The 11,317-nt window shown below is 42.1% G+C and overlaps 1 long non-coding RNA gene across 1 annotated transcript; it reads left to right on the forward strand.

The window, feature by feature from the left end:
• The first annotated feature begins 70 nt into the window (after positions 1-70).
• On the forward strand, positions 71-3,102 carry LOC128935890 (uncharacterized). Its single transcript, XR_008482970.1, has 4 exons — positions 71-90; positions 688-761; positions 1,805-1,895; positions 2,799-3,102. It is a non-coding gene; the product is annotated as an uncharacterized LOC128935890 (long non-coding RNA).
• The last annotated feature ends 8,215 nt before the right edge of the window (positions 3,103-11,317 follow it).

Consider the following 11,317-nt stretch of genomic DNA (forward strand, 5'->3'; position numbering starts at 1 on the left):
CTAAAATTCAGCGTGTATGATATTGATAACAAGTCCTTTGATTGAAATGATGATGACTACCTGGGAGGGATTGAGTGTGCACTGGATCAGGTGCGTGTAGACGTGTTAAATGATGTACAAAATAGCAGCAAAAGTTGGCTTTACTATGAAAAATGAAGTGAAAATGTGCTTTGTCAAAGGCTGAAACATATTCAGATTTGAAAACACTGTTAAACATGTTTGTTTGTGTTACCATTGAATGTGGTTAGAAAAATCATTATGTCGATCAAAGCAAAGGTTAGAAATACATGTATTTTGTAATTAATTGCTTAACTTAGGAGGCACTTCAAGAGTAATTCTTTCCTCTTTGTCTAACATGATATTTTTATTATTATTTTTTTATTATCTGTCTTCTAACATTAGGTTCTGTCCAGCTCAGTGTTCGCCCAACTGCTGGAACTGAAGCAGGAAAAGCCAGCAGGAAAGGGCACTATTACAGTAATAAGGCTTTTGTTTGAAAAAACTCTCTCAATATATTGTCTGGGATAAAGTGGCTTTTCTGGTTTCTTGTCAGTATATCTTCAAATGCTACATATATACAGGAGAGAGATATTTAACAGAAATTACAGTTTCTTTTATGGACAAAATATAAGCAAAACTCTGTGATTTCTTGTTTACACTTTTTCCCCCCCTAAATTTCCATGGCAGGGATTTCAGCAGAGGAGATTAAGGATACCAGGGTTGTGTACATGGAAATTGAAGCCCAAAACTTGGACAAAAAGGTATTGATTTTAAAAATAATATCTTGCATACTTCTCTAGTAATTACATTTTGTGCCTTTTGGTCAGGAATCTCTGTGTTTGCAGACGTTAAGCTAAGCCAGTAATCCATTTGTGAGCAAAGGCTTGCTGTATTTTGTGTTATTTACAGTGGAGTAAGTTGGAGATACAATTGCATGTTGAAGTCCACAATGTCAAACTAGAAACTCAACTGCCAGGTTTAGGTTTTAAAGTATTATTTTGGTTTTGAATATTCTGTATGTGAATACCAATCACTTATATAATTGTCTCAAGCGAACTGATATTTCAGTAATTTTGTTAAAGAAGAAAAGGTGGAAATTTAGGTGTTCTGCTCAATGTTATTTTAAGACCAATACAGGGATTTAGTCACCTAACTCTCAGTTAGCAAACTGATGCGATTTGTAGGGACAAAAGTGGTTTGAGGAGGAGATCTTGGAATTGGAGCTTATAAATGCTGATGACTTACAGAGTGCAGCAGTTTTTAAAAGGAAAATAAAAAAAGAAAGAAAATTAATGCACAGTTTGTTTGACTTCATTCTTTTTTGAAGTATTGTCTACTATTTAGTTAATTCTTTACTCATTTTGGTAAAATATAGAGGAGGCTGATTACTTCTGGGTTTTTGTGTGCAGGATTTCTTAGGTAAATCAGATCAATTTCTGGAGTTTAACAAGCAGAGCAATGCTGGAGCATGGCAGCTTGTGTACAGAACAGAGGTAGAATTTCCACAAAGTGTTTTCCTTGAGTTGATCGGACAGCTTATTCTTATTCAAAGTGAGAGAGAGTCCCACTCCTGGTCACGCTTTGCACCAGTCTTGCGGAGAAAGTATCGTATAAAAAGGTATTCTGCTCACTATGGCTGCAGCAAATTGTTTATTTGCTGCCTGGTGACTGGATGGAACTACCTGAGTAAGGAGTCTGACCACGGACAGCAAATGAGAAGAGGGTCTCTCTTCCTTCTCATTGGTGTTGAGCTTGGCTGTAAAATGTAACTTCACTGAGAGCATCAAGCTTTTATTTCTTGCAGAGCTGTTGCTTGGCCATTGATACATGCCAGGATTGAACTGGTTGAAGCTATTCTTAACTTGCCATGAAGAGCCCTCATGTCATCATTCCTTGTGAGTTGCATGCTGTATTCCTCATGTGACATTACGCTGTCATATTTTTAAGGTCATCAAGAACAACTTAAATCCATGCTGGAGGAAGTTCAGTTGTTCCCTTGCAAACTTTCTGTGGTGGAGATTTAAATAAACCTATCTAGGTACAGCCTTTAGAAATTCTCTTTGTTGTTCCAAGTCCTCAATTTTCTGTTGATGCTAACTATGAGTTATCAGGTTGTCTAGTCATATTTAAGTTATTAGATTGCCTTTCTAGAATTGTAGTGCAGCAGATAAGGGATTATATGTCTGTTTTAAAATATGATGAGTTGTCAAATTGAGAAGTCAGGAAATGCAGAAGTGACACAGTTTCCAATGATTAGTCATAAGAAGAATTGTAACTGGTTTTTTTTCACTATTCTGGCCCAGGTTTCAAGTTGAGCTTTGGTGATGGTGTCTTGGTTGGTTGGGTTTTTTGGGTTTTTTTCATTGCGGCTTTCTAGCACTGCTTCTAAGTTGACTGAGAAACGTGCAGATATTGGACAAACTTAAGTGCCTTGGGATATTAACACAGAGAGGTCTTTGAGTTATCTGTCAGATTTATCCACTCAAGAGACTGGAAGGTTTTCCCAACTCTTTTTCTATCTTTTTCAAGTAGAAATTTAGTTTTGAGTCAGAATTGCATTCCCCTGTGGTCTTGTATATGATAATTAATTCTTTGTGTCCCTGGCTTGTGGAGGTATAGCAGAACAACTGCATATTTTAATATGTTTCTACAAAAGAAAAATCTGATAGCAACTTAATATGGTAATTTCTCTTCTAAGCAATGCATTGATAATTTAAAGGCATTTAAATACATAGATTGTTCTGTGTGAGTGTAATTTCTTTCTACTTTTCTAACACCTAAATGCTTTACATTCGCAGAATTTTACTTCTTCATCCTCTCTCTGAAGAAATCTCATGCTGAAAGCTTGATATGGAAGATTTAGCAAAACACATGCATGCTAATGTTGTTCTTTGTGCAGTATGGTAGTTCCTAATAATTACTGAGATTATTAACCTGGAAATAGGTGTTCAGGTGTTGTCTTGGTGTAAAAGACAGGTATCTGCCAAAGAAGGCGGGAACCTCCTATGGAAAGATGACTATGACCCTCTTCCGTCTGAATTATTATAACTTTGAAATGACAGAGCTTTCAGGCAAAGATACCTGAAAAGGAATAGCAGTTCCTTACTACATGACAGTGTGTGTGTATAACATGGCAAACCAGCTCCAAGCCGGCAGCACGGACGAGCAGACGCAGAGCCGCAGGGCCGGCCTTGTCCCGGCTGCAGGCCCCTTCCCCTGCGGTGCAGTTCCGGGCACAGCCGGCAGGGGCGCTGCTGGCTCCCGGCCGGGCAGGGCGGGGCGATGATTCCCCCGGGGCTGCAGGGGGCGCTGTGGCGCGAGCTCGGCCGCCTCTCTGCGCACGACAATGGCGGCCGGGCTGGCGGAAGGGATGCACAAGGGGCTTCTTTGGCGAACTCACGGGAAGCAGCCAGGCAGGAACCTCAGAACAGCAGGCTGGAAGAGCAGAGGTGAGCAGACCCTGGGTGGCAAACAAAGTGTAGCAAAAAACCCGAAGCTGTGGCAGGAGCAATGGGGGTCCAGCAGTGGCAACGGCTCCCACAGGCAGCAGGGAGGTGCTCCCACCAGAGGGAGAGAGGGGTCCTGGGTTTCCCCTGAGGTACTCAACCACTTGATGAGGGTCTCTTCCAGTGAGGTTGGTTGTTGAAAAGGTCCCAGTTCAACTGCTGGTCTTAATGAGCAGAGGCTCACCCAGGGTTAGGAGAAGCAGTGAAGGACAAAACTCCACAGTGGTGAAGCCTTTGGGCAGCAGCAGTTCAGCACCAAATTAGTCTTGGTATCTCTGCACTTCGCAAGAGAAAATCTCCCCCAGGTACCAAGCTCACTCCCCAGCTGAGACTGCAGCCAACTACACCCCTTGTCCCCTCCTCCCCATCTTGGCCACATCTTTTGTCCCTCGTAGGCAACAAATGGGAGAAAAATTCCCTGAGAGAAAGAAAAAAAAAAAAAAAAAAGAAAAATCCAAACCTTGAACAGGTTGATTGGTGGCAGTGTTCTAAGTGGTGTTTGTGAGTTGTTATTGGTGGGGAATCAACAATCTTAGGTCAGAAAGAAGTCATCTTTGTTTAAAAGTGTGCAGCAAGCATATAGAGGAGGTGACTAAGAGGTGCATATTGTCATTGGTTAGAACTGACATGACATGGTCTACACATGCTGTTTTGTGGGGCTGTATTTGCTATAGCCCAAAAATATTGTGTTGTTATTTTGTTTTGTTTGTTTTCTAGAAGCTTTCTGTGCTTTGGAGTCCACTTCAGAATTATGTACTTCTTCAAAAGGATAGCTTTTTTCTGTTAGTTCATTTAAGCCGAAATTCTTGATGTATGGGCAAATAATCTCTGAAATTTCCCAATGTAGCTGTGAAAAAGGATTAAGCTGTTCATATCCTTAACATGCTGGGGAAGTTAGTCAGGGGAGTCTAGACTGATAGTCAGGAGTTTCACTAACAACACTGAAGTATATAATGTTGCACTACTGTTTTATTTTTCATTTGGAATTTGTTCCTCGAAACCTCTTGTTTGAGGCTTCCAAAAATTTACCTGGTGGTGAAACTTTGGGCAGCATACACCATTTTGGTGTATGCCCTAAACAACAACTTTGCCAGCTCTGTGTGAGGATTAAATGCTGAATATGTGTGTGAACATAAATCTTTTGATCAAATGTTATGTACTGTTATGGCAATTCTTTCTTCATTGTGATTCAGGGTGATGTTCTCCTTGTTCTGTGTTAAGAACAGCTCATATTTGTGACACAGCCTAATCTTTGTTCCGGTCTTATGAAAAATAAGTGAGAGCAGCATCTCAACCCCATAGTTACTTAAATAGAAATAACAAATGTAGCAAGTAGAAGTAGCAAAATAGAAATTTGTATTTGTTGGTATTCTCAGGTTTAGTGGCATATACACAAAGGCAAAATAATTTTCTGTGGATTTTGAAAGTTCCTCCTGTAGATGAAAGGGGCCTTTTTCTTGCTGACTGTATTCCATGGCTTGTAATGAGTATTGGAGAGTTCATTTGCGAAGAAATAATAAATAAGGCAATACAGTGTCCTGCAGTATTGGAGGGTTTTGTTTGCAGCCACACCACTCTTTGGGCTGCCTGCAGTGAATCTTGGCCAGTCTTAGAAAAAAGCCCTTGTAAGAAGAGGTTTGTTTTAAACCATACCATGTTGTGAACTAATAACTGAACTGGTCCTTGGCATGGCTGTGAAGGGAGTAGGAGCAGGAAGGAGGGGAGAAGAGATATGTGGAGATGGCTGGATTCCCTGAAGCTCTCCAGGTGTACTGGCATAAAGGAGACTCTTCACTGGGAGTCTGCACCCTGGCTTCTGCACAAGAGAAGGCCTCCCTGGCATGATCCAGTCACTTTTGGGTGATGTGCAAACATCAGAAATGTTGGGAGAAGTCAAGTAAAGTTCAGGGAGGAGGGGTGGGAATTGCTTCATGGTGGAGTGTTTAGATGAGAAGAGCAGAAGTTAGGTGGGAAGGATGGGGGAGGAGAAGGGGAAACAGTCTCTGTGGTATCTTTTGCCATTAAGACACTGGAAGATGCCATGGTGCTTCCCATTTAGGTGACTACATTAAGCCATAATTCACCTGGCTGTTTGCATGGGTTTTCCATTGATACCAGTGGAAGACACCCTTTAGATGTGAATAGTCCTGTAAAGAGCCCTATGTCAAATTCAGGTATGTAGCCATTGAATTTGACATCCTTATCAGGGTGTGAAATTACCCATGGGTTCATCTTGTCCCATTGTCCTTAGGAGAAAGCTGTCACTGTGGTTTATACTGGAGTAACGTCAACTTGATTTCTGAAGGCAGATCTCAGAAAGAGAATTCCTGAATCTGTGTGGCATGTGAGTTTCAGAGGAGGAAGAGGCAGCTGCTTACAACTGTCCCTTAGTTGACTGCTTCTGGAATTACTAGTGTTCTGCACTTGAACATGTTAGAAATGCTCCTCGCTGGTGATTTTGTGGAGAGCTATGACACCATGTTCCTGTAAACTGGTTATTAATGTATTTTTATTTGTATGTGCATTGCTGTTCTGCATTATCTAGTTCTGAAGCCTTCATTCTGACATAAAAATTACTGTTTATTAATAAAGTATTTATAATTTGGTTGGTATAAGATGCAGAAAGAGACAGACTTACTGTTCCATGGAAATTGGAATTTCCTTGTAAATTGATACTATTGTTTGACAGAAAAAAGGAGCACAGTTTGAATAATAAAGTTTTAATTGCTTGTTCCCATTACCCCAGTTGCATATCTTGTCCTGAATGACCTCACATTTACACATTTGTACTCTGAAATGTTGGGGGGTTTTAATGTTTCTTTAAAATATTTATTTATTTATTTAATCTCTTCCATTTAAACCAGGGGACGATTATTTTTTTTTAAGTTTTCACCATGCATACTTAAATGGGTGAGGAAGTGAACATGTTCCTCTCTTGAGATTCACTGTGGCTGTGTGTCTTTGCTCTTGGGTTTCAGTTAGTGGTGTGGCCAGCATCTCCAGTCCTAATGGCATGGGGGAGTTCACCAGCATTGATGCAGAGCTGTCAGACAGGAGATGGGGCAGTGAGCCATGGCCAGTCTCCCTAATGCAGGACACCTGCCCATTGCCTGCTTCCTCCTCCTTTCAGGTGCAGTGTGCAGATCCTGACAGTGATGGCTCCCATGACTTGTTAGGCGCTTTAGAACCGACCCTGGGCACATGCAGACAGCTGATGCTGCCTCTCTGATGAACTTCCTCAGCCCCTGCTTAGTCCAGATTTCAGCCTTTCAAACCCTTTCTAATATTGACCTCGGACGTGCCCTTTTAGTTGTTGCCTCCAAATGTGTATTTTTGTATTATTAAGCCAGCATTTAAAAATAATAAAAACTGGTGTGGGAATTATATTTCTTTGTTTTCTTTGGGTTCTGTTACCATTCCTATTTCTAAAAATATCCTTGAGCCGGTTATCTGCTGATCCTGTTGTCCGCTGAGCTACTTTTCCCAGCAGTTCAGCTTGCTTTGGCCTCTGCTGAGTCAAGTGAAAATAGAAGTGCGTTTTGATGTTGTAACAGGTGAGTCCAGAAACACAGCTTGTCTCATATAATGTATGTGCTGGAGCTGGTCCCCCTCCTGAGCACTCTGGTCACCTTGCTTGCTAACAGCTAACAGTAGTCCTTCCAAGGGGCACTTGTCTTGGTCATCCAATACTAGAGTAAGTTGAGTCACATGCTGGTGGTGCTGGTTTTGGTTTGTTTGCAGTGAAAACCTGACATCTCATTCTCCTGGAGATTGAGATTCACTTGAATTGAGGCAGCTGTATTTGCACACAGGACGTAGCCCAGGACTACTCCAGTTGCCAGCCAGCTTGATTGGGCATAATACAAAAGTGGGTGGAAGGTTCTTGCCTTTTTTCTAGCTCTTGTGACTTCAGAACCGATGTGAATGAATCCAAGCAGGTAAACACTGCCACTGGGAACCTGTGGCCCAGGCTTTTTTAGCCTTCCCACCCTGAGAATTTTGCTTCCTCTGCCTAGTGCTGGTGGCAAAAGCACTCTGTTTAGCTCATCAGATAGTGGCCAAAGTAGTCACAGACCTTTCAAAATTCAATTTCTTAATTCTGCTGGGTATTTTGGTAACTCTGAAACTGGGGGATGTGTGGCACTGTCTGTTTCAGTGATTTGCTCTCCTGTAAAGGCACATATTTTGGAACATGCTTCTGTGCTTGTTTTCTGTAAGTGGAATATGAATGCATTCATCCTGAGAAAAAAAACAAAAGAAAAAAACTACAAAAACTCTGGCATTATTAGGATAAAATCCTGCAAGGTAGGAAGATTTTTGTTGGGTATCTTATTTTTTTTTTTATTTTCTGATTGTAGTGACATGAGTAGATGTTACAATATCTGTTCCTCTAGATTGAGACAGAATATTAATTTCTGGACTATGTGATGGGAGGCTGCCAGATTAACTTTATGGTGAGTTGTTCCCCACTGCTTGTATTGGTAGATGACAGGACAAAAGCAGTGAGGTTGTGTTCAGTACTTTTATTGGCAGCATGAGTGACTGCAAATGCAGTATGAATTTGCAGTGATGAAGTCTGCAAAACACTAAAGGATACTGTATTTTTGCTTTTTGTGATCAAATAGCACTTTAATGGAGCTAGGGCTTCTTAAACGTCTTTTGAGAAATTGGTTTGGTCTGTCAATGGAAAGGATTGCTATGGGTTGGAAATACCTGTACCCAAGTGGGAAAAGGGGTGCAGGCTTGTGTGCATGTCCCTGCATAGGGTTGCTGTGTGCCTGGGAGAAAAGGAACTGTGTGGTCTTGAGCTAACCCCCTGTTTCTGGATATAGTTTGTTCTTCTCATTTGTTTGTGCTGACATATCAGTGACTTGCTGCCATCATGTTGCCTGATCAGGTGGGTGTAGACTTCACTGCCTCTAGTGGAGATCCCAAGTCACCAGATTCTTTTCACTACATCAGCTCAGATGGGATAAATGAGTACCTTGATTGCCATCTGGAGTGTGGGAAGTGTAGTCCAGAATTATGATACATATATAATGATCTTGACTGATCTAGTCACCATGTCAAAAATGTGACTAGAACAGCTTGTTCTAGCCCTGCACTCTTTTAATGATTGAAGGGCTGCCTTTCCTTGGGAGATCCCTTTAGGAGCTGCTACTGTTTCCTCTTGCTTCTGTCAGTGCTAGGGAGGGCAATGGCAGCCCTTCATAATTTGCCGTATTTGCTTGGCTTGTCCCTTCTGAGTCCCTTGATGCTTCAGCTGGGCACTGATCTCTTGTTGCAGATGGTGCATTGCAAACATGAATGTCCTATTTGGTTCAATGGGAATGGACATTGGGAGCAATGGGAGCAATCATGTTTGTCTGCTTTGTCCTGTAGCCAGGCTAGGAGTGGTCTGGCTTTTCTCTTGCTACTTTGAAATCTCCTGAGAGTCCTGTGGGGTGCTGCACTGAGAGAAATTATCTAACTCTCAAGCCCAAGTCTGAAACCATTGGATACCTGGTGCTAGGCCATGGGCAGCTAGATGATGTACCAATTCCTTGTGGCAGGAATTCTGCCTTGGTCTCCAGCTACTTTTGGTGAATAAAACTGAAGAGTGAGTTATTACAGAATTGCTCTTTCTCATTTTTATTGTTGCCCTTTCTTTCCAGTGACAAGCTGTTTCCTGCATTTGGGTTTGGAGCTCGGGTTCCTCCTAGCTGGCAGGTAGGGTGTTCACCATGCTGGGCCCTTGCTCTGTCCATGTCTGCATTCCCTAACTGTTTGTAATGTCCCATTTCCCAAGGTATCTCATGAGTTTGCTTTGAACTTCAACCCCAGCAACCCTTATTGCCAAGATGAGAACACCTTTTTATTAATAATGCCACTGAGTGGGGGAGGTGTTTGAAGTGCTGTGTTTATTTCACAACTGGTAGAAATCAAATGCAGCACCAAGATATGGGGCAAATATAACTTTACTCTCACCTTGATGCTGACAAAAGCAGATGTGTGTTGATGCAGGCAAGCTCCATAACCTTCAGTGAAAAGGTCTAGATTTAATTGATTGTCAGTCTGTACTGAAAGTTTTGTTGCTTCAAATTGGTTACTTCTGCTGGGTTACAGGTGCCAGTGGATTCAGCTCAGCCCTTTGCCTGTGCTTGTTAAGATTCCAGAGCCACCGTCTGCTGAGCCTGTTAGAAACAAGGATTTCCCCACCAGCAATGTGGATATGTTTGACCACTGTCTTTTCAAGTTTGTCTTAAAAGCTTGCTTTTCTTCATAGCCATCTTCTTCAGAGGAGGTGGTTTCAGGTTATATTTGGTTTGCATGGCAATGTTTTGGTAGTGGGGGCTACAGGGGCAGTTTCTCTGACAAGCTGCCAGAGTCTTCCCTGGTATCTAATGGAGCTGATGCCAGCCAGCTCCAAGACAGACTCATCACTGGCAAAGACCAAGTCCATCAGTGATGGTGGGATAACAGATTTAAGAACGAGGAAAAAAACCTTGTGTGACAGCACTCAGAGGGAAGGACTGAGACTATATTAGAGGATCAATAGTAGAGACACCAAGGCTGGTAAATAAGAAGGAGGAGAAAGTGTTCCAAGCACTCAAGCAGAGATTCCCTTGCAGGCTGTGGTGAAGACCGTGGTGAGACAGCTGTGCCTCTGTAGCCCATGGAGTCCATGGGGGAAGAAACACCCACCACCAGCCCATGGATGCCCTTCCCTGGAGTAGCCTGTTGCTGAATGAATGCATCTTGTGGGAGGGACCTACACAGGCAGTTCATTAAGATCTGCAGCTTGTGGGGAGGACTCATATGGGAGAAGTTTATTGAGGGTTGTTTCCTGTGGAAGTGACCCTTTGCTGGAGCAGGGGAGGAGTGAGGAGAGACTTTCCTCTGAAGAAGGAGCAGCAAAGATGATATGTGAACTGACCACAGACCCCATTTGCTGTACCCCACTGAGGGGGGAGGAGAGAGAGAATTCGGGAGTGAATTTGAGCCTCAGAAGAGGGGAGGTGAGGGGAAGATGTTTTCAAGATTGAGTTTTTACTTTTTTTTATCTTATTCAGATTTGATTAGCAACAAATTCATCTGATTTCCCCATGTCAAATCAGGTTTGCCTATGATGGTGGGTGCTGAGCAATCTCCCTGTCCTTATCTTGATCCATGAGCCTTATTGTATTTTCTCTCCCTTGTCCAGCTGAAGAGTGGGGTGATAAATGGCTTTGATGGGCATCTCATATCCAGCCAGGGTCACCCCAGCACACTGCTGTATTTAAGGGCAGCTCCCAATGCTAGATCATGACCTTTAAGGGCTGAGATCTCTCAGCGTGCTGTCACACAGAATTGTTCTTGAACAAGCATTTTTCACTTAGTTTTTTTTCTCTGGTCTTAGGCCAACAAAAAGTTGAAGTAGAAATCCAGTGCTAAAATCCAAGCATTTCTTCTCAGTTCAGCCTTGTCTGCCTCACTGGGATCTGGGTCTGTGATCTTTTAGGGTCTTTGTGCAGCAGTTTTGAGCAGTACCATGCTAAAACCTGATGATGGACAATGTAAACAGTGACAAATGAAGCTGCATTGATACAAGCCAGGAATAGACCAATTTAGATGGATCCATAGAAGAGTACGTACCATCTAAAATAGGACTTAAAAAAAAATTGTTTGGTTAAACTGAAAAAAGCTTTTTGCATTAGAAAACCCCTTAGAGATTGCCATTTCTGTTACAGAAATGGTTGAATTTTCAATCAGGGATTGTTTTCTCACTTCTGCACAAAGAAAATGAAAAGATAGTGTTCCCAAGAGCTTCTGACCTTGTCTAATTAGGACAT

Source organism: Melozone crissalis, unplaced genomic scaffold (genome assembly GCF_028551555.1).
Source record: "Melozone crissalis strain CALT ecotype California unplaced genomic scaffold, PUWL_Pcris_2 ptg000017l_1, whole genome shotgun sequence".
Classification (NCBI taxonomy): Eukaryota; Metazoa; Chordata; class Aves; order Passeriformes; family Passerellidae; genus Melozone; species Melozone crissalis.